This window comes from Schistocerca cancellata, chromosome 10 (assembly GCF_023864275.1).
Source record: "Schistocerca cancellata isolate TAMUIC-IGC-003103 chromosome 10, iqSchCanc2.1, whole genome shotgun sequence".
NCBI classification, from domain to species: domain Eukaryota; kingdom Metazoa; phylum Arthropoda; class Insecta; order Orthoptera; family Acrididae; genus Schistocerca; species Schistocerca cancellata.
This window is the reverse complement of record NC_064635.1, coordinates 115885637-115910497: the sequence shown is the minus strand read 5'-3', so window position 1 is coordinate 115910497 and position 24861 is coordinate 115885637.

Sequence of the window (24861 nt, the reverse complement as noted above, 5' to 3'; positions counted from 1 at the left end):
CCTCTGCTGTTCCTGATCTATATAAATGACCTGGGTGACAATCTGAGCAGTTCTCTTAGGTTGTTCGCAGATGATGCTGTAATTTACCATCTAGTAAGGTCATCCGAAGACCAGTATCAGTTGCAAAGCGATTTAGAAGAGATTGCTATATGGTGTGGCAGGTGGCAGTTGACGCTAAATAACGAAAAGTGTGAGGTGATCCACACGAGTTCCAAAAGAAATCCGTTGGAATTCGATTACTCGATAAATAGTACAGTTCTCAAGGCTGTCAATTCAACTAAGTACCTGGGTGTAAAAATTACGAACAACTTCAGTTGGAAAGACCACATAGATAATATTGTGGGGAAGGCGAGCCAAAGGTTGCGTTTCATTGGCAGGACACTTAGAAGATGCAACAAGTCCACTAAAGAGACAGCTTACACTACACTCGTTCGTCTTCTGTTAGAATATTGCTGCGCAGTGTGGGATCCTTACCAGGTGGGATTGACGGAGGACATCGAAAGGGTGGAAAAAAGGGCAGCTCGTTTTGTACTATCACGTAATAGGGGAGAGAGTGTAGCAAATATGATACGTGAGTTGGGATGGAAGTGATTAAAGCAAAGACGTTTTTCGTCGCAGCGAGATCTATTTACGAAATTTCAGTCCCAACTTTCTCTTCCGAATGCGAAAATATTTTGTTTAGCCCAACCTACATAGGTAGGAATGATCATCAAAATAAAATAAGAGAAATCAAAGCTCGAACAGAAAGGTTTAGTTGTTCGTTTTTCCCGCGCGCTGTTCGGGAGTGGAATGGTAGGGAGATAGTATGATTGTGGTTCGATGAACCCTCTGCCAAGCACTTAAATGTGAATTACAGAGTAATCATGTAGATGTAGATGTAGATGTAGATCTGCCTCTCATCAGTGATACTCTGACTCAGGACAAATACTTCAAGTTCCGCAGTCATTTACATTTTGTAAATAATTTACATGACCAAGATAGGAGTGACAAACTTTGGAAAGTGAGGCCTGTGATTAATTTTTTCAGGAATAAGTGTCTCGCTTTGCCACGATCTAAGCACCTATCAATTGATGAGCACATAATTCCACTCTCTGTCATATGTGCAATGAGAACGTATGTGCCATAGAAACCCAATCCTCTTGGGTTGAAAAACTTTATTTTGGCATTTTCAGATGGTTTAGTTCTTGACTTCATTATATATACTGGCAAAGGAACAGTGCCTGACACTGAATTAAAAGAAATAGGTTTAGGTGCAAGTGTAATTAAGCTGTTGACTGTGACAGTTCCAAACAATGGGCAGCATGTGATATATAGTGCCAGATTTTTTACAGGCATTAAGTCAGTTGAGCTTCTCTTAAGCAACAACATATATCAAACAGATACTGTAATGAAAAACAGAATTTATGATGTGGCTGATTGTGATCTAAACAGAGGTGAATGGGATGAATATGTGAGGGAAGACAAAAAGGTGTGTGCACTTAAATGGAAAGATAATTACTTGTAAGCGATGGTCAAAGGCGCAGAACAGAAGTACTGATGTACCACAACCAGTTATTGTGAAGAGTTACAATTGTAACACGGGTGGTACTGACCTATGTGACAGATTCATGGCTTACTACAGGTCAGATACCAGAACAAGAAAATAGACAATCAGACTATTTAACCATTTTATTGATTTAGCTATTATTAATTGCTGGATTATGTACAAAAGAACCTCTGCAAAAGTAGAAGTACCAAAGTGTAACAGACTGTCCCTAATAAACTTCAGACTGAATGTGGCTAATGTACTGATAAAGGGCTCTCATGTCAGAGAGTCCTCACAACTCTCCAAAGAAATAACCTTCGATGAACAGGAGATCACTGACAGCTCAGGAGAAGATGAAGACAATAAACCCAAAAAAAGAAAAGTTGTTTCCACACCAAGGAAGTCAAGTCGATATGACCGGATTGATCATCTCCCCAAATACGTAGAGGCAAAGAATGCTTCTAAATGTCGTTTTGAAGATTGCAAATCCCGCACAAGAACCTTGTGCAAGAAGTGCAATATTTATTTATGTGTGACTAAAAACAGTTGTTTTGTAAAATTCCATCAACAAAAACTTTAATCTGTTTTTCAATGTATTATTTATTTACCAGTTAAGACCTGAGTCCACATATGTGTACCTAAAATATTTTGGACTGTACAAAAAATAAAAACACAAATAATGTAATCCTGAATGTAATTATTTGTAAGACTAATAAAAATAACACTGAAAACAATTTTCCTGATTTATTTTATCTTCTGGACGCAAGAGGATAAGTTTAATGGATGTGTCATATATGTAACACTAAAATGTTACACCTGTGATTCTTTTACTTTGTATTAGTGTGGGAACATTTGTTTGATGTCTGATATATGCTGGTCTTCATACTTGATGTAAATACTGCCAGTTTCTGTTTGTGCTGAAGAATCTAATAGACATTAAAAGACATTCAAATACATGTCCATTATCTCCAAAGTTTTCAGCTATTTCTGTAACACTTCTGTCATATCTTTTTAGTCACAAATGGAGACACGTTGCTTCATCAAATCTTAGCTGTATGTTGTTTGTATTCAATAGTAGTAGTAGTAGTAGTTTATTCATCCAGAGACAATTTACATTGCATGAATTTCGTCAAAAAATACATAGTATATATATACACACATATAGGGTGAACGATACTATACAAAATACAGATGTGCATAGTAGACTATGTAACATCAGACCACATTGAAATAGCATGTACAACTTTGATTATTTACATTGATGTATGAGAAAGACTTTTTACATGGAATACACAGTTGATATTTAGATATAACACATACAATTCTAGCACTTTTGTACATATTATTTATTTAGATCATAGCAACAGTCAGATAAAAATTACTATTGGCACAGAGTACATAAATATGATTGTTTAGTATGGAGCTATTCCAGGTATTCTTTTACACTATAATAGCAGTTGGTCATTAAAAATTTGAATACTGCTTCTTTAAATGAAGACAATTTTTTTTATTTCTTTTATCTTTACCGGTAGTTTGTTATACAATCTACTTCCTTGTATGTTTGTTTGTTTCTGCGCCAAAGCCTTGTTAACTCTTTTTATATGAATGTCATTGCACTTTCTTGTGTTGTAAGTATGTAGATCCGAGTTGGATTGGAAATTGTTAATATTTTGTTTTATATTAATTACGCTTTTCTGTATATAGAGGCACGGTAGGGGTAGAATATTCAGCTGTTTAAATAATTGCTTTGAAGGAGTTAGCCTTGAACTGTTGGTAATTATTCTAACAGCTCGTTTTTATAGAGTGAAGATGGTTTTGAGATTTTTCTTACTATGACCCCAGAAGATGAGGCCATAGGTAATAGCAGAATGTATATAAGCAAAGTAAACAGCTCCGCTACATTCCCTACTACATACAAAGCAAATTCTGTCAGCATAACAAAAAATGTAACTTAAGTGCTTCATTTTCTTATTTATAGTCCATTTTCAATTACAATAATGTTACATCTGCAACCATGAGATGACCCAATAGTGAATTGCTGTCTTCACTATTGAAGGAAGTAAGGTAATTTTCTAACAATAAATTTTCCTTTGTATTATGCTTCTGTTTGTGCATGGACTTTCATACCAGAACAAAATTCTGCATAGCATTTGTTTATGTGAACACATTTCATAGTCTAGAATACAATTTCATTTCTTTGAATATATTATTAGCTTTATTAATTTGCAAATAAATGTTAAATAAATGTTACATACATTTATGTGGTATTTTAAGAAACAGCTTCAAACAACAAATTATATTTTCCACTATACTATATTACAATAGGTAATTAAATACTGTAGCAGAGAGAGCAGGTGAGAGCAATGATAAATGATTTGTTGAACTACTTAAAGTGTAAACAGGGTAAGTTACTTCACAGGAATTCAGAGTCAGATTCAAATTCCTTTTTTTAGGTAACCTTCAAATTTGTTTAGCAAAGTTGTGTTTACTAAGTATGACACTAAATCACAAATTTTCAGTGTGGAATGGATACTGGCAACATTAAAACAAAGTTGTGCCTTCCAAATATATATTGTAAGTAAATACATTGCAATATTTTGAGTAAAGTTTAGGTTAGTTGATTATTACAAAATAATATTATCTGAGATCTGTTGTGAGTATCCATAATGGCCACCAACACCACACTAAAATAGCTGTTGTAATTCTGGTAAACAGAAACTGAAGTCATGGGTTTTTTAAGTCTTATGTGTTTACCATCTATGGCAACCAGACAATTGTGAAAATTCCACTTGCTTCCAAAATAATGAGCGCAACATTCTTCCATTGATATGCTGTTTTTTCCACCTGAAATAGAACTATTACTTGGTATAACACATGTTACTGAAATTCATTTATTGTTTATTTCTACAGGTATTTGAAATAGATGAAAATGACAGATTTGTGGAATTTATATCATTGATTTCATCACCATCATCATCATCAATGTTACTACATCATAAATCAATGAATAGGCTGAGAGGCTGTAAAACTGATCATGATACATTCACCAAGGCCCATAACTTTCTCACAAAATAGAACACATATGAGGTGACAATAGGCAAAGTGTGGAGCTTAAAACATTTTTTAAATTTAATAGAAAATTAAAACAGCTGAGCTTAGGAATATTGTTTTCAGACAACAGCATAAGCTAAGGACTGATAAAGTGTTTTACTTTTCAGACAACAGCATAAGCTATGGACCAATAAAGTGTTTTACAAAGTATTAATAAAGTTCACAAAACGTGTTCTGAAATCCCAGATCCATATATTTAATTGTAGTCTCCACTGTTAATGGAACACTAGAATTACACAACTGTCACATACATTTATATAATATTTAAATACAATCTCAAACAATAGGACATATTGCCAATAGGAGAAATTACATAAGTACTGTAGTATCCTAGATACTGTAGCTGTAGGGCAATGGGAAATTATTTGTTGAACTACTTAAAGAGAAAACAGAATAAAGTATTTTACAGTAATTCAGGGTAAGATTAGAATTCCTTGTTTTTAGACTACCTTCAAATATGTACAGCAGCCAGGTATGCACTGTGACACTTAATCAGAAATTTTAGTGTGCAGAAGATACAGTTCCCAGTTACAAATCAATAGGGAGAAACCTTTCTACTTTAAAAATATGCTCAGTAGATGTAATGAGCTAGAGTTTGCTATTGGACCCCTCATCAACTCTTGTTTAGGCAGACGAGCATTTCTAGTGTAGCCCAAGATCTAGGTTAAGTTCAAAGTGTCAGTTGGATTAACAGTTGCTGAAGCCTATTAATGTTATTTCATGTTTAGCATGTAGGTGTGTGGAAAACGTAAGCCTATAGCTTTCATCCAGTATACTATGAAATGATATGTAAAATGCATACACTCACACCAAATTATCACAGAACGTAAACAAAGAATAGTATTTATTACCTGAATATATTCTTGTAGGGCACATATAATCGCTTCACAGGTTTCCATAAAAAATTTTCTGGTTGTGATTGCTGACATTACAGCACTAAACTTCAAGCACTCAAATGACCTCCCTGCCACCAGAAATCTCAGTCACTCCTTATTTCTCTTTGACTGAAATTCCCTCCCTCATTAACATTTTTCGCTTCTCTATTTTATCACCCGAAAATAGTTCATGAAATTATCTGGGTCTGTGGTTCTGATTTCAGTTAGTAAATTCACATGTGACCAGTCGCACCTTTTATTCGACCTTCTCTGACCCATTTTCTCTTTTTCAATTTTTTCTGTTGCTTGTAAGCTATACCTAATATAATTGCAGCACACACTTTCTTCTGGGCATCCAACATCTTACCTTCGTGAAATCATATTGACAACGACAGCTTTTCTCAGTATTACTGATGGTGTGAGGTCGGTTCTATATATTGGCGGTTTGACCAACAAGTATTGTCAATACATGTTGAACTTGTGCACGTCCCTTAATATCAGTTCCTACGTCTTGTGGTGGGTGCAATGTGTGCCTTGAAGGGTTGTGCGAGCTCAGAGGCACTGCTTCTCGATGTCTCCAAGGCCTCTGACTGTGTGTGGCATGAGGGCCTCATCTACAAATTATTTGTATTGGGGGTTCTGATGCAGCATGTCAGGCTCATCACGTCATACCTCAGGGGTTAGGACATTCCATGTCCACACTGGCGACAACACATTAACAGGCATCCATCCTTGGCACACTGCTGTACTCCCTCTACACTTCCGACAAGCCAAAAATGGATAGGGTCGCATTAGCACTTTATGCAGGTGACCCGGCTTTGTACACAAGGTATCTCAATGCCAATGTCATGAGCCAACGTCTACAGCTATCATGTGATGTGCTGGGAGCTTGGGTCACCAAATGGAGACTGAAATAAAACCCCACCAAAGGCCAAGCCCTAATCAAAACGAGGAAAAGAGCCCCTGCCAACCTCCAGACAGTGCTGATCAATGGTGCCCCATCCCATGGTCGAGCATGAAAAATACCTGGGTGTCACCTTAGGTAAGAACCTTACCTAGGGATCACACACAAAGGAAGCCTGGAGAAAAGAGCAAGGCAGACTGAAGACCCTGTACCCGGTATTAAACCCAGATACTACTCTACCCCCACATTGTGGCACCACGCTGTATCTGGCACAGATATGCTCCATGATGGAGTACGTGGAGAAAGGCAAATGGCTGCCTCTTGATGCCTGCAGGGCCTCCAAGGCAGAGCGCTTGGAATGGCAATGCATCTCCCACGTGAGTTCCCAGTGCAAGAGCTGCATGAACACAAGGGCGTTCCTAAAATAAAAGACAGAATACGACAGACTGCTCGAACATTCTATGAAAAGACGCAGCAGTCTGAAAATAGGCTAGTAGCAAACTTAGGAATCCAGCCACACATGAGAGTTACCACCATGTGACCCGATCTGTTTCATTTATAAAACTGGCATAGCAAGATATGATCAAATTCTGCAATAGCAAAACTGTACGCCAAATGCACAGGGCCGGCCAGTGTGGCCGAGCAGTTCTAGGCGCTTCAGTCTGGAACCGCGCGACTGCTACTGTTGCAGGTTCGAATCCTGCCTCGGGCATGGATTTTTGTGATGTCCTTAGGTTAGTTACGTTTAAGTAGTTCTAAGTTCTAGGGGACTGATGACCTCAGCTGTTAAGTCCTGTAGTGCTCAGAGCCAAGCCAAATGCACAGGACACACCAAACATTAAGCATAACCACACACACACAAGCAGAAAATGCAGCAATAACGCAAAAAGTTATTGCACAACCAAGAGGTACTAAGGTACTACCCAATAAGGTCAGCTGGATCGGAGGAGAAACTAGAAATAATTCTGGAGTGAGCATTCAGATGCGCAAAACAGATTTTTGTGCTGTAAACATACATTGCAAGGCTAGTCATGTGATCTCGGAATGCAGCTGGTTTGTCCGTAAAGTGCCCCATAGGTTTAGAATGTCATTACATCATTAATACAGACCGATTCTCTTTGTCGGTGCCGTGGATTTGGCTTAGACCTTTTGCAAACATCATAATAATATTTATTTGATGCCTGGAATAAATCAGTTTGAAGAGAAGTTAAGGAAACCAGGTTGCTGAAACTTTAAAGAGCTTCTTTGCGACACGTGTCACAGCTCAGATGCAACCATTTTTTGGTATCAGGGTCAGCCATCGAAATTTTTCGATGTTATGTGGCATTTAATCGTATCGCCAAATCTGAAGTTGTAAAATTTTGCTGTTATAGCATTGCAAAACAACTTGATCGCAAGCCAGTGCCTTTGAAAGTGTCTGAGAACCATTGAATTTGCCGCATATTAGCAATTATACCACTTGCTTCATAGATATTTTCCTTTTTGTGGATTTGTTTTCCTGTTTCATGTTGGCTAGTGCATAGTTTTGCTTACTGGTAAGACTTTGACATGTATATTTAACGCCTTTGTTCCCACTTCATTACAGACTAAGTAATGATGTAATAAAAAATTCTGATTGCTGGTTAAATGCACTACAAAACCAAATGTACCCCGCGTATTAAAAATGTATAACACACGTTGTGCTCTCCTCTCGGCGCATCCACCCCCCCCCTCCCCCCTCTCTGCCCTTAAGACACAGTATATTACATGATCTTATCATACTCTTGCTCCTGTAACATTTACTTTAGCTCTTCAATGTTGGTCCATTCAACAGCATCAGGAAAAGTGTGTGAAACACGCAGATGGCTTCTTATGTAATGGTATTTTATGCTTGCTAATCAGATAGTAAGGTCAATAAACAGAAATTCAACATAGCATCTGGTTTTATACTTTGCTTATACTGTGTGTGTGTTTTTTTTCTTATTTTTGTTCCTCAGTATTATGATTCACATTCAGTTGGTTGATTTCTTATTGACTTGCAGAAAATGTATTTAAGATAAATGCTGAAATTTCACTCAATGCAATATGTTATATTTTGCAGCTTTCATGTACTTCACATATCTTCATTTCGCATTCCTATTAGCATATACTTAACTTCATTTTTACTTTAATTTTCTATACTCTAAAAAGGTGGTTCTCTCTCTCTATCTCTCTCTTTCTATTTCACACATACACACACAAAAATCAGTTTTTCTTCTCTATTATGCAAAACTTCCTAGCTGACCAAGAGTGGAACATTTCTTGAACATTTTGATTTTGAATAAAACACGAAACTGTTTCTTCTTGTTATATAGTTCCACATGGTAAGTATATTTCAGTTTCAAACAAACTAAATGGTCACAACTTACACAGCTGTGATCTGTCAGAAACGTATAGAGAGGGGAAAAAGTTGACTTCTTTGTAGATTGACCACTTTAAAAAGAAATGCCCATTTTTCGAGCTGCAGACTTAAATAGCCTTGCTGGCCGGAGTGGCCAAGCAGTTCTAGGCGCTACAGTCTGGAACCGCGCGATCGCTACGGTCACAGTTTCGAATCCTGCCTCGGGCATGGATGTGTGTGATGTCCTTAGGTTACTTAGGTTTAAGTAGTTCTAAGTTCTAGGGGACTGATGACCTCAAAAGTTAAGTCCCATAGTGCTCAGAGCCATTTTTTAAATAGCCTTTTATGTGTATCACCAACACGAAATGACACTTATTTAGCACAGACAATAACAGATTTAGAACATTTATTCAAAATGCAACCAGAACAGCAACTGACAGAGTCTGCATCATTCATCAGTCCTTTGTATGTCATTCTGCAAATCGATACTGTCTTCTAACATTGCTTTATTGTTGTATGAACTTCCTTAAAGAGCACCTGACGCTTTCTGTTGGATCATTTATATACATTGTAAACAGAAACGGTCCTATCACACTTCCTTGGGGTACTTCGAAAATTGCCTTTGCATCTGTCGATTTTGTTCCATTAAGAGCGATATGTTGAGTTCTATATATAAGGCAGTCTTGAATCCAGTCACAGACTTGTGCAGATACTCGGTGAGCTCCTAATTGTTTCATTAAACGACAGTGCAATACGGTGTCAAATACCTTCCTGAAGTCAAGGAACCTAGCATCAACCTGAGCGCCATTGTCTACTGCATTATAGATCTCATGGAGGATCACAACAAGCGGAGTTTCGCAAGAATCCTGTTCGCAGGATCCATGATGAAACTTGGTTTCAGATAAGGTGCAGTTTAAACAGAGTTCGAAAGTATTTTTGATAGGCAAGTCCTTCTACTCTATAGCCTAATATCTTAACAGGGCTGTTATGCCTGCTTAAGTAAAAATTTCCATTAGATTTAAGTTTTAACAGAACTTGGTCTCAACAGTCAAGAGTAGATAGTTTTGCATGATAAATTTATTAAAAGTGCATAACTGTGTTTCATTCTGACAGTGAATTAATTCTATAAATATTAGCAGTTCCAGTTTACAGTAATGTATTCACATATTTTTACAATCACTTGACAAATGATCAGGGAAGCAGGTATTATATTCAAATGTTTTATGTTTTTATGTTATATTTGCTGAATAGTTCCACACCTATGAGAACTATCTCATTTTTGGGTCTATGGAACGAAATCTGAACCTAAACTAATCTTTCAGAGAGGAGATTTTCGTTCTTCAAAAAGTCATAATTCTTGAACATAAAACATGTTCCATAAGTCTACAACAGATTGCCATCAGCGATACAGGTCTACAATTGTGTGCATCTGCCCTAGGGCTCATCTTGAAAACGAGAATGACCTACGCTTTTCTCCAGTCTCTAGGGCCCCTTCAGCGATCTACGATAAACTGTTGCTAGAAGAGCAGTAAGTTCTTTTGCATAATCCTTGTAGAATCTTATAGGTATCTCACCTATTCCTCATGGCTTTCCAACATTAAGTGGTTCTGGTTGCTTTTCTATTCCATAATCGGTTATCTCAATATCTGACACTTCACCATTCCTGCAGTGATTGAGAGGAGAGACTGTGTTACAATCTTCTGCAGCAAAACAATTTCGGAAAGCTGAATTCCGTATTTCGACCTTCTTTCTATTATCGTGCCAGCATGGTCTCTGAGTCAATGAATAGATGATTCAGAACCACTTACTGATTTTTACATAAGACTAACATCTTATAGGGTTTTCACTCAGACCATATAACAAATTTTTCTTTAAAAGTCATTGAATGCTTCTCTCAGTCATTATGACCAATTTCGCTTCGTTCAGCTTTTGTTCGTCAGCTAGCTTTTGACTTCTATTGAATCTGAGATGAAGCTCTCTACGTTTACAGAGCAGTTTTCTAACATAGCTATGTTTACGATGATATATGGTGGGTCTTCCTCATCCCTTAAGACCTTGCTCAGAAATTACTTGTCTAAGGCATAATTTTTCCATTTGTGCTCTACATTTTTGTCCCCATCACTGATTATTTGATGCTAACCACACAGATACTCTGCATTCTGTATCCTGTCTTTTTCTGTTATCGTCCATTTCAGTGCCAGTACGGTCTCTGGGTGAAAGACTAGATGATTCTGAACCACTTGCTGATTTTACATAAGATTAACATCTGTTAGCGCTTTTACTCAGATCGTATAACAAAATTTTACTTTCAAATTCATTGAATGTTTCTCTCAGTCATTATGACGATTTTCGCTTCATTCAGTTTTTGTTCGTCAGCTAGCTTTTGACTTCTCTTGAATCTGAGCTGAAGCTCTCTATGTTTACAGAGCAGTTTGCTATCATCGCTATTAAACCACTGTGGGTCTTCCACATCAATTGAGATCTGGTCAGAAATTACTTGTCTAAGGCACACTAAACAATGATTTTTAATTTTTTCCATTTGTGTTCCACATTATCACTGATTATTCGATGGTGATACTCAGGTACTCTGTTTCTACCACAGCATTATGGTAACTAATGCCTTCCTCTACGTTTACTGATTCGATAAGCTCAAGTTTGTTTCTTGCTAGGAGGTCTAAGACATTACCTTCACGAGTTAGTTCTTTAGCTAATTGCCAAAATAATTTTCGGTCAAGACATTCAGAATAATGACACATGAATACCTGTCTCTGACGTTAGTTTTGGAAGCATTACTTTCCCAGTCTACTGGGTGTCTCTTTTAAGAGTCGTCAGACGCATTTAGTCTGGTATTTCGGCAGTTATTTGCATTGTGTAGCTGGAGTGGGCCAAAACAATTACTGCTCTCGCGTCTTCCATGCGATACCCAATGTCAACAGAAAGCGTCGGTTTGTTTTTCATTACAAACAAAATTATTTTTAACTCGAAATTTTACGTGCCCATTCAATAGAGCGCACCCAGATTAGTCTAGACTAGACTTGGCCACTGTTTCTATGTTTCGATACAGTGTATCGATACGTGCAACTGTTTCACTGTTTCGGAACGGCTGTGGTTCACTGTCTCGAAACAGTGGTGTTTCATTCCGCCCCTATCTCGGATAACCAGACCAGATTCGATCTCGAGCCAGACACAGAAACTGTATCGCTTCAAAATAAGGCTGTTTCAGTCCACCTGTGCTTAGAACGGACTAATTGTATCGAAACAGTGATGTTTCATTCCGCTCTGTGTCGGGCGAGATCCGGGCACGGCACAGGTACTGAAACACAACATACCACTTCATGAAACACTTTCAAGAGTGTCGAAATCTTTTTGACAAGCAATAGCATGAAGCTTAAGATATCCGAAAATAAAGCTTCGTTTCTAGCTTACTGTCCTATTACGAAATGGTGTGACATCTGCTTTATAAACACTAACCAAACAATAAAACAACGCATACTGTTCACATTCAAAATAATAAATATGTAAAAATCATTCAGTTAAATTACACTTTTTTATTACATACGCTTCTCTGTTCATGTACAGTAATCATATTAAGAAACGCAAGTATAAAAAAGGCGTAGAGTGACACTTATTAGACAGATACATAAATCTGATGTAGGTATAATTGCAAGCAATCTGTTTGACATATCACTGATAGTGTAATGCTGAACGTGAAGGGCTGGGAAGCATGGTGAATTTATAGTAACGGTTCGAAACACCTTGCAAGACAAAATTTTTTTCTCTTATATTTTGTTATTTATTCGAATTATTTGGCGTTATTTGTGAGTCTATAGTCACTGTGTCTATTATCCACAATGATTCCCTTTGTGTGCATGGAAATTAGCAGGATGGGTATATTACCCATACTAACGGAATGTGGGAATCCCAGTAGCATATCCGTTGTTTCTGCAGTTTTCTCCCATCTCCAGTTCCGTTCGTGGTGGTTCTTCTGTCTTCAGCTATGGCTGTCCTCAGCCAATTGAAACGTATGAAAGTAACACGACTCGAAAGCAGCGCATTTGATGCAGGAAATACGAAACTGCCAAGACGTCTAAGTGATAGTTCCATACTTTCTGCGATATGATTAGCGCTCTCGCACCTCATTGTGTTTATATGGACATACTTATACAGTAGACATTCAAGATAATAAAATGTGTGGGTTTATTAGATTACAAAACACAAAATGTTTCACTGTTTCGAAACAGCGTATCGAAACATTACATTGTACTGTTTCATTTGTTTCGAAACAGTTACGTGCATGGGGGGCGAAGAAAGCTATGCGCAGAAAGCAACGTGTTTTCTCAGTTGTGCACATGACGTCACGGTGGAAGCAGTTGTGCCAAACAGTACACAGTTCGAATTGTGTGTGATTGTTTTTCTTGTGTTGTTTTGTGTGTGAAGGAGTATTTTGATTGAGTTCTTTCTTCCTAGGTACTCAGTCAACAGCGAAACATTCGGAATTCGGGAGTGTTAACGGTTTTTGCTGTAATTGATATTTGATTCGGAACTGAAATAGTTAGCGATAGTGGACAGCGGAATCACCATTGTGTTCGTCAGCTCTATAGTTTATGGTTCGTCCTGTGAAATTATTATTGGAGAATCTACAAGTGAGTGAGAAAATTAATTTTTACAATGCCAGGCTCTGCTGTAACGGGCTGTTTTTCCTACAACTGGAGCACAAAGGGAACTGACGTGATGTATCACAGTTTCCCGCGTAATGAAACATTACAAAAACTATGGTTGTCGAAATGTTGTAGGAAAGACAGTGTAAATGTTGCGCATGCAAGAATATGTTCTCGCCATTTCGCAGAAACAGATTACTTATGGGATTTACAGTCTGAATTGCTTAATTTGTCCCGAAAAAGAATGCTCAAGCCAGATGCAGTTCCTTCGCGCAATTTGCCGTGCAGTAGTGCGACTGTTAATGTGTCACCCGCAACAGAAGACAGAACCAAACGGTATAAGAAACGAGAACTACATAAGAAATCTCTGGAAAAGCTGTCACCAAATAAGAAACATCATAATAAGAGCACATGTACAGATGACAGTTTTTATTTCAGACACAGATAAAGTTACTTTGATGACTACTATAGCGGCTTTAGAAAGAAGGAATGCTGTTCTTACAAACAAGTGTGTGCAACTTCGAGCTCTTAAGTAAATTCATTTCAATGCGATTAAATGAATAGTTTCTGATTTATTTGAGCCGAGGTTTCGAATTTCAAGTGTGTGTCAGTGTGGTTGTGATCTGACATTTTACCGATGTGTGAGACATAAGCTGCGAAAGAATATAACTCATCAGTTTTAACTGTAATATTTTAGCAGCAGAAAAGCAGTTTAGACATCTCATTTCTGGTATAAACAAAATCTTCCGCCAAAAACTTGACGTAAACGCGCATGCCGTGTCGTCTGCTTGTGAGCGCTTGCTTCCACGCTGACGTCACTAGGCCAGCCAATGGCAGAGCAGAGCGCTTACTGCCCAACCTTATTATTTAGTAACCTTGGCTACGTGTTTCAGTTAGCCCATCTCTAGTCTAGACCAATATTCGTTTTATCGATATGTATTAACAGGGACAGTAAAATACGAAGAATAAGCAGCAAACTACCAGTGACTAATATAATCACTCTTATCGTTATTAAAACATGTTGTTTGTGTGGGATAAGATGAGCAAAGAGAGAAAGAGTGATTTTAATGATGAGAAGAGAAACTAAAATCAGCGGAGCCTGTGTTGTCAACCCATCTTTAAGCCGATATTGCATGACCATAGAAAGATAATCAAAACTTATGCGGCGGACTGCACTTTGTAATAAAATGATACTCTAAAACTGGCACTGCCTTCGTAATCTGGCTACTGAATGAAGATAGGTCCGTGTTTGAAACTGTAATAAGCACGTAAGGCTACTACAATGGCGGCTGATCCATTGCGTCATGGCATTAAGACGACTGACAATGACTATTTGCTAAAATATATTTAAAAAATCAGATTACTACAAGAAATAAATTAAATAAAAAGATGTGAATAAAGTAATTATTCGTGACATTATAACTAAACTTAACCGTGTATCAGTAAAGACGCCACCTTTTTGTCCATCCATACAGGTATGAGGCTGACGGAAAAGGGAGTGTAAAACGGTGCTGGGACACCAGCATTTGTGCTTCTAGAAGACAAAATCAGAACGAAATAAAGTCAGAGGATGAACTCCTATGCAATTTATTATATCTGTAGAGCGAGATGCTGTGTGGATCACGTTAAATGTGGTGCTATACAGCACCCTGGAATGGTGTTCACATAATTTTTCACCATTTTGACCGCTCTCTCTGTTTCCTGCGTTTTGTCTCAATGTTTTTTGCAAAACAAGTTGCGAACACAGACCACAACAGAATTTCTTCAATTCCTAAATTTCAAAATAAATTAATTAAACTTCTGACGTTTTTGGCGAGCGAAGTCGCTTGCCACTGATATTTCCTTTCTACACCGACAGATGGCAGGCGAGTAGTAGATTGGAGTTTTTGTCGTGTGAACACAACACATTTACAGCGATATTTTGCATGTACAGACATCTGCGCAGACAGATCGTTGTGTGTGGACCGGCCTTTACAAATACAGAAAACTGTTTTATTTCTTTCTCTTGAATAAACTGTCGTTTTTCTATTTTTTTAGCGTTCCAGTATTCCAATACATTAAAACAATTTGTCGGGTACAGCTAAACTGGTGGCTGTCCGACCTTTGCTTAACGTGATTCGGAAGAATGAAGACCTTCAGTTGAGTAACAATAACTTTATTGCGAACGCGTATCTTGCGACGCCCGGCATGTATGGACAGATCGGAGCTATAAAATTTGCTTCCGGCCTAAGCAGAGTATCCTTAATCCTCGGAAACTTCCGTAATTAGGAGAGGAAACAGTACTCGTCCACACAAGTCAGGAGGCAAGGAACTACTAATCTCTATAAAACAAGGAATAATAACAATAAACCGAACGTATATAAAAGATAGAAAACACAGCGCCTCTAGAGGCTGGGCGCGGAACTACACCAACGTCGCGTAGAGTAATTGCTACAGCACCACTGCACTGACACACGCGCACAGCACACACACACACGGCGAGCTTGAATTAGCGCGCTGCAGCGTCGCTACATCAGTCCCCCGGGCGGAAGCGGAGCGTCGGCGTCGAGATACCGCGCCGGAAAGTGCACCCGACGTCCAGAACGGGTCGTCCTCGTCGGAGGAGGAGGAACAACGTCAGGAGGTGGATGTTGTGCTGCGTTGGGCGGCGGATGTTGAAGAGCCGGCGCCGGAGATGTGGCGTCAGTGTCTGGAATAGCGGTAGGTGAATGCCTGCGACGAGGTGCCGCTAGTGGGGTGTCAGGAAAAACATACGCAGGTTTAACCCGATTCAACGCGACATTCGTAGTTTTGCCGTTCACTAGGATATCCATGGTGTGGGCACCGCGCCGTAGCACTTCATATGGACCAGAATAAGGAGCTTGTAGAGGCGGTTTGACGCCCTCAGTGCGGAGCATGACGTGACGACATTGTTCCAGGTCCTGGTGCACGAAAGTGGGCGGCTTGCCATGACGTGTGGCTTTCGGAGGGCGAATCTTTGATACATGGTCCCTCAATCGTCGCAAGAAATCCGGCTGGCCAGTAGACACTGTCTCTGTGGCATCAGCGTCTACAAAGTCACCAGGAAGGCGCAGTGTTTCTCCATAAACCAGTTCTGCCGCTGACGACCCCAGGTCTGGTTTGAAAGTCGTCCGCAAGCCTAACAAGACCACCGGTAGTGCGGTTGTCCAGGTTTCTTCGTGGCACATCAGCGCGGCCTTCAAACAACGGTGCCAGCGTTCGATCATTCCGTTGCTTGCTGGGTGATAACTTGTGGTCTTATGGTGGGTGTAACCACAAAACTTGGCCAGCTGTGAGAACAGGTCTGATTCAAATTGCCGTCCGCGGTCAGTGGTAATATGTAGTGGGCATCCAAATCTTGCCAACCAAGTCATTGCAAAAGCGGAAGCTAATGTGTCTGCTGTGATATTATCCACCGGCACTGCTTCCGGCCAACGTGTAAAACGGTCGATCATTGTAAACAGATATCTTTGCCCGTTCGAAGGTGGAAGTGGTCCGACTACATCTAAATGAACGTGGGCAAAGCGGGCGGTGGTATCCGGAAAATCGCCGATCGGTGCGTGTACATGGCGGTTAATCTTGCAGCGTTGGCACTGAAGACAAGATTGGACCCACTCGCGGCAGTCTTTTTGCATGCCTGGCCACACAAAACGTTGCGATACTAGGCGGAATGTCGGGCGTACCCCGGGATGGCACAATCCATGTACTATATCAAAGGCTTGTCTTCTAAAAGCCGGCGTCAGAAAGGGACGAGGTCGGCCGCGAGAAACGTCGCAGTATAGCTGTGTATCTTCCCCCGGAACATCAACGAGTTTCAGTTGCACTGCGGAAGCCGTGTCTTTGACATAGGCAAGGAGTTCTTCGTCGTCTCTCTGTGCCTGTGCCAGTGCAGGAAAGTCTATGGTACTGGATACACTGCTGATCCGTGAAAGGCAATCCGCAGCAATGTTGTCGATCCCAGAAATATGTCTAATGTCGGTAGTAAACTGGGCCACGAACTCAAGGTGACGAAATTGACGGGGAGAGCAGTTGACACTATCCCGACGGAAGGCGAACGTGAGTGGCTTGTGGTCTGTATATATCGTGAAAGTTCGCGCTTCCACCTGGGGGCGAAAATATTTCACTGCCTGGTATACTGCCAGGAGCTCACGGTCATATGTGCTCCATTTTGTCTGTGCAGGCGAAAGCTTGTGGGAATAATACGCCAGTGGCTGCCATGCGTTGTCGGACCATTGTTGTAACGCGGCACCGATCGCCGTCTGGCTCGCATCTACAACAATTGCTAATGGCGCGTCGAGCCGTGGGTGTGCGAGAAGCGCCGCGTCGGCCATGCTCCTCTTTGTTGCCTCAAACGCAGAACACATGTCCTCTGTCCACTGTATCAGAGACTTGCTATTTACTTTAGGGCCCGATAATGCCGCCGTCAAAGGTTCCTGCAGCTCCGCAGCGTGAGGAAGGTGTCGTCGATAAAAATTGAGCATCCCCAAAAAACGACGTAATTCTTTGATCGTAGTTGGTCGGGGTAGCTGCAAGATAGCGTCCACCTTCTCGGACAGAGGAAGAGAGCCTTCAGCAGAAATCTTATGGCCAAGAAATGTCACCTCTGACTGCCCAAAAACACACTTGTCCACGTTCAAGACGACACCGTAACGCTCCAACCGCTCGAAAATCTCTCGCAGATGTTGTCGGTGTCGATCGTGGTCAGCAGAGAACACTAACACATCGTCCAGGTAGGCGAAACAGAACGGCAGCCCCTGGAGAACCGAGTCTATAAACCTTTGCCAGGTCTGAGCGGCATTGCGTAAACCGAAAGTCATAAATTTGCTTTCGAACAAACCGAAAGGCGTTATTATTGCAGTCTTTGGAATGTCGTCATTGGCCACCGGAATCTGTGTATACGCTTTAGCGCAGTCCAGAACTGTGAACACCGTGGCACCATGTAGAGCGTGATTATAATCCCTCAGTAACGGAACGGGATATCTGTCCGGCACTGTTCGCGCGTTAAGCGCACGGTAGTCACCGCATGGGCGCCAAGTTCCACCCTTCTTCGGAACAAGATGTAATGCGGAGGACCACGGGCTCTTAGATGGCCGCATTATGCCCTCGCGAATCATGGCGTCAAATTCTGCCTTCGCTATCTTCAATCGGTCCGGAGCGAGACGCCTAGGTCGGCATGCTACTGGGGGACCGTCCGTCGTTTGAATGTGATGCACCGTGTCATGTGGTATGAACCTGGGAGCGCCGGGCGGCCTGGTCAAGTTCGGATAGTTAAGCAGTAATTCAGTGTACTCACCCTCCGTAGCATGGACCAACTTGGCACTGTGCGTTGCGGTGTCGCGACGGAAACCCGTGACTGCTAAGCCAGTGACGCTGTCCACCAAGCGTGCGTTCGCGACGTCCGGCAGCAGGTGGTAGTGTGCGAGAAGATCAGCCCCGACGATCGCCTCCGTGACGTCAGCCACTGTAAAATTCCACCCGTACGCGCGACGTAGGCCGAGATTAAGCTCCATCCTCTGTGTGCCATATGTTGCGATGGAAGAATTGTTGGCAGCCGTCAGACGGAAGGCAGTTGGCGGCCGGCAACGATGTATGGCTGTTCGTGGTATGATACTCAGGTCCGACCCCGTGTCTATTAAAAACTTAACGCCGGAACTCCTATCGGTAACGAACAGGCGCTTGGAGGATAACTGGCAGCCGGTTGCGCCTATTGTCGACCGCCGGTGGCGTTTGGGTGCGAGCATGGCGATGTGCACTTCCTTGCCTGATCCCCGAATCGTCGGTGGTACCAGCACAACGGTACCTCGCCTTGCGGAGTGGTAGTACCGCCGGAAGATCTGCTTCTCGAACGCCGCCGTCTGTATCGGCTTCTTCTATTATTGTCGTCGTCACGTGCCAGCAGCGCACTGACCTGGGTGCACAAAAGCTCAACCTTGGCAGCGAGAGAATCATGGTCGGCTCGTGCTACAGACGCGGTACTGTTTGCACTGTTGTCCAACGCCGCGACTGCGCTGACCGGAGCCGGTGTGATCGCGTCCTGTATCCGGTCTGCTAGCTGCGCCACGTCATCCAGCGGCATGTCCGTTTGTGAGGCGATTATGGCTTTTATTTGCGGCGGCAACCTACTGCTCCACAGTGTTCTGAGCAGACTGTCTGGCACAGTAACGGTGTCAACTTTGCTGCGTAGATGTCGCAGGTATTGAGAAGGCTTCCTGTCGCCAATTTCTTCCTGTGTCAGAACCTGAAGTATCCGGTCCTCTTGTGACGCGGCCACCCGTCGAATCATCTCTGATTTTAGCCTGGCATAAGCTCCAGCCTCGGGCGGTGCTGTGATTATGTCCTGCACCTCGGCTGCATAACGTTGGTCGAGTTGGCTCACAATCAGCGCAAATTTAGTTGCTTCGACCGTTATTCCAGCGCAGCTAAAACTTGCCTCTGCCTGCGCGAACCAGAGTACCGGATTGTCGGGCCAGAACGGCGGCAAACGGACTGCAATCCGGGAGACGGCCTGCTGTTCGGTCATTATGTGCTCGTTACTTACGTAGCTCACGGCTGCTTCTCCTTAATCACGTCGGTCTCTGCTTGAATCACGTCGGGGTCACCACTTGTCGGGTACAGCTAAACTGGTGGCTGTCCGACCTTTGCTTAACGTGATTCGGAAGAATGAAGACCTTCAGTTGAGTAACAATAACTTTATTGCGAACGCGTATCTTGCGACGCCCGGCATGTATGGACAGATCGGAGCTATAAAATTTGCTTCCGGCCTAAGCAGAGTATCCTTAATCCTCGGAAACTTCCGTAATTAGGAGAGGAAACAGTACTCGTCCACACAAGTCAGGAGGCAAGGAACTACTAATCTCTATAAAACAAGGAATAATAACAATAAACCGAACGTATATAAAAGATAGAAAACACAGCGCCTCTAGAGGCTGGGCGCGGAACTACACCAACGTCGCGTAGAGTAATTGCTACAGCACCACTGCACTGACACACGCGCACAGCACACACACACACGGCGAGCTTGAATTAGCGCGCTGCAGCGTCGCTACAAATTGATGCAGTCTGTCTTATCACCTTATGGCTGATTTGTGAAAAGTAAATCATGCGTCCAAGGAAATTAGTTGAAGGGAGACAGTAGAGATTGATGGACACTTCCACTTAGAAGGATGGGCTCCATGAGATGAGTTTCTTGTTCGTGCAGTTTCCAGGACACCATTCATGTAGTCATCAAATCTTTTGCAAAGGCAGCGATCATGAAACAAATTTACGATAGAATCGGTGACGCATTTGCATACTTTGTGACAACTGCGCTGAAATAAAAGTTTCGGAACACAGAGGGTACCAGATTTCCATTTTTTAAAACAACCTGATAATAGATCACATCTACACGTCTGGTGGAAAGTGGATAGCTTGTTCACATGATTGCGCTCTTATGGAATGCCTTGCAGGATCTTTCAAGGATATCCCTCTCCCCCACATTAAACCACATCCAGCCAGATGCTCACAGTGTCAAGTCAAGATAGGTGAAGTGTTCATTTCCTTTTTATGCATCCATGCCAGCGCAATGTTCTGGTCACACATAGTAACACTTGCCAAACACAGGATTTCATTCACACCCTACGTCTCTCGTAGGTTTCTCATCTCAGGCACATACACGTAATGGTCCTTTAAACAAGAAAATCATTGAGGATTCCGTTATTAGTTAAGAAATCAAACATTTTTTTACCGTATTTACATAAAGGAATCGGTATTTCATATTCATTTTTATACTATTTCCTTGTCCTATACGTGAGTATGTATTGGACTTTCAAATTAACGAGTAAATATATAGGTCAGGTTAAGCCGACTTTGCTTCAAAACTTCTCGACTACATGGGCCCAACACTATATAAATTTTGGCCAACAGGTATTACCTAATCCATGAAGTAGAAGCATCTGAACACAGCATAGCATAGACGGGTGTATGTGTGAAAATATACGTAAAGTAAACCAAATATATCTCAATCTAAGGAGCATTGTACCTTAGCATACGCAAAATTTCTCATTGAAATATGCATCCATCACTCACTATTCACAAGTAATTATTTACTTAAATCTAAAGAATCACCGCTTCATTTAGGCTTTATAATTTCATCTTATAAACAAAAACTAGTAAAAAATAGCACAACTAAACCTTAAGATACTGATTCTGTCAGAAATATTTACATTTTACTATTAGTACTCTGCCTGAGCTCATACTGACTTCAGTCAGTTCAGGGTCATGGTTAAGTGACCAATTCTTTGCACAATATAACTTAAAAAATAATATATACACATACACATAATAACTGCCCACTAATAAATAGGTAGTAATTAGCTGAGTGCATAATTATGATATTCCAAACTCTTTTCACTCACATTTAAAAGTTGTGTTTCTGCAGATGACAGTGAAATCAACTGCATATCGTCACTTTCGCTCAAAAACATCCAGTGATAGCGATTTGTATTACAATCCTCTAATTGAATGATTAACACTGTTCAGCTTTTAAGATCAATGACATCCTCTGAGTATGACTGATTTCAATAGATCTGAAGAGTAGAAGAGGTGTGATGAAGAAGTAATTAAGATGAACTAAGTATATAAAAAGTGCAGTGGCCACCTACATGGATATGCAGTTCCCTTATGACAGTGGGGACAATGTAGAATACTGTAGTAATAAAAGGCCTAAGAGTAGGTAGAGTTGCAGTGAGTCAGCAAATTTGGAGCTCTTCTGAGGCACCTAGTAACAGCTGCGGAAATATAAACTGAAAGTTGTTACTTGGGATTCGAAGCATATTCCTTATACAGGATGTTACAAAAAGGTACGGCCAAATTTTCAGGAAACATTCCTCACACACAAATAAAGAGAAGATGTTATGTGGACATGTGTCCGGAAACACTTAATTTCCATGTTAGAGCTCATTTTAGTTTCATCAGTATGTACTGTACTTCCTCAATTCACCGTCAGTTGGCCCAATTGAAGGAAGGTAATGTTGACTTTGATGCTTGTGTTGACATGCGGCTCATTGCTCTACAGTACTAGCATCAAGCACATCAGTACGTAGCATCAACAGGTTAGTGTTCATCACAAACGTCGTTTTGTAGTCAGTGCAATGTTTACAAATGCGGAGTTGGCAGATGCCCATTTGATGTATGGATTAGCACGGGGCAACAGCCGTGGCGCCCTACGTTTGTATCGAGACAGATTTCCAGAACGACGGTGTCCCGACAGGAAGACGTTCGAAGCAATTGATCGGCGTCTTAGGGAGCACGGAACATTCCAGCCTATGAATCGCGACTGGGAAAGACCTAGAACGACGAGGACACCTGCAATGGACGAGGCAATTCTTCGTGCACTTGACGATAATCCTAATGTCAGCGTCAGGGAAGTTGCTGCTGTACAAGGTAACGTTGACCACGTCACTGTATGGAGAGTGCTATGGGAGAACCTGTTGTTTCCGTACAATGTACAGCTTGTGCAGGCACTATCAGCAGCTGATTGGCCTCCACGGGTACACTTCTGCAAATGGTTCATCCAACAATGTGTCAATCCTCATTTCAGTGCAAATGTTCTCTTTACAGATGAGTCTTCATTCCAACGTGATCAAATTGTAAATTTTCACAATCAACATGTGTGGGCTGACGAGAATCCGCACGCAGTTGTGCAATCACGTCATCAACACAGATTTTCTGTGTACGTTTGGGCAGGTATTGTTGGTGATGTCTTGATTGGGCCCCATGTTTTTTCACCTACGCTCAATGGAGCACGTTATCATGATTTCGTACGGGATACTCTTCCTGTGCTGCTAGAACATGTGCCTTTACAAGTACGACACAACATGTGGTTCATGCACGATGGAGCTCCTGCACATTTCAGTCGAAGTGTTCGTACGCTTCTCAACAACAGATTCGGTGACCGATGGATTGGTAGAGGCGGACTTATTCCATGGCCTCCACGCTCTCCTGACCTCAACCCTCTTGATTTTCATTTATGGGAGAATTTGAAAGCTCTTGTCTACGCAACCTCGGTACCAAATGTAGAGACTCTTCGTGCTCGTATGGTGGACGGCTGTGATACAATACGCCATTCTCCAGGGCTGCATCTGCGCTTCAGGGACTCCATGCGATGGAGGGTGGAAGCATGTATCCTCGCTAATGGAGGACACTTTGAACATTTCCTGTAACAAAGTGTTTGAAGTCACACTGGTACGTTCTGTTGCTGTGTGTTTCCATTCCATGATTAATGTGATTTGAAGAGAATTTATTTATTTTATTTATTTATTTATTCATCTGTGGAACAATAAATATTGTATGGATGTCGTCAGTTTACAACACATGAGCACATATTTACATTTGCAATGAAAAAGGTTTCTCATATTTTATGTAGTTTTTAACTAGTCATACACACATTTATAATTACATAATATTTTGGTGATAATGTCATATGTTGCTAATAACCTACACCTATGTTAAATATTCTTTTACAGTATAACAACTTTTATTTACTAAGAAGGTTTTAAGCTTTTGTCTGAAAGTGAGGGGCTCATTTATTTCTTTAATTTCCTGTGGTAATTTGTTATACAGTTTTATCCCATTATAAAATATACTTTTTTGCGTCTTTGCTTTGTTCTTTCTATCTAGATGGAGGTGGTGACAAGATCTTGTTTCATGGTCATGTATTAGGCTGTTTGTGTTGTACATGTTGAGATTTTTCTTAATGAACATTATGTTCTGAAAGATATACTCACAAGAAACAGTTAGAATGCCTAGCTTTCTAAATAATTCTAGACAGTGGGCCCTGATGTTGCTGTTTGTTATTATCCTTATGACTCTTTTTTGTATGTTGAACACAGTTTGTATGTTACTGGCACTTGTTCCCCAAAACATGATCCCATAGCTGAGGACTGAGTGTAGATATCCGTAATATGTTATTTTAAGACAGGTATTATTGCATACCGGTGCAAGGATTCTAAGAGCATAGCATGCTGTGGATAATTTCTTTGCCAAAATGTTGACATGGTTTGTCCATTTCAATTGGCTGTCTACTTTCATCCCTAAGAATTTGGTACTTGTTACATATTCTTATTCATTATTATTAACTTTTATTCTAGTGGCATTGTGTTTTTTTGTTCAATTGGAAGTTAATATAGTTAGTTTTCTTTACATATAGGGTTACTTTATTTTTTAATGACCAGTTGTGGACATCATTGAGAGCCTCGTTTGCTCTTTCTGACAGTTGTGTTGGATTTTCACCTGTTATTACTATGTTGCTGTCATCAGCAAGAAGTATTTTTTCTCCATGTCTGATACTTTGTGGGAAGTCGTTAATGTATATAAGAAACAATATTGGGCCTAATACACTTCCCTGTGGGACGCCTATATTCACATTTTCTGGGTCAGACAGGTGTTTTACA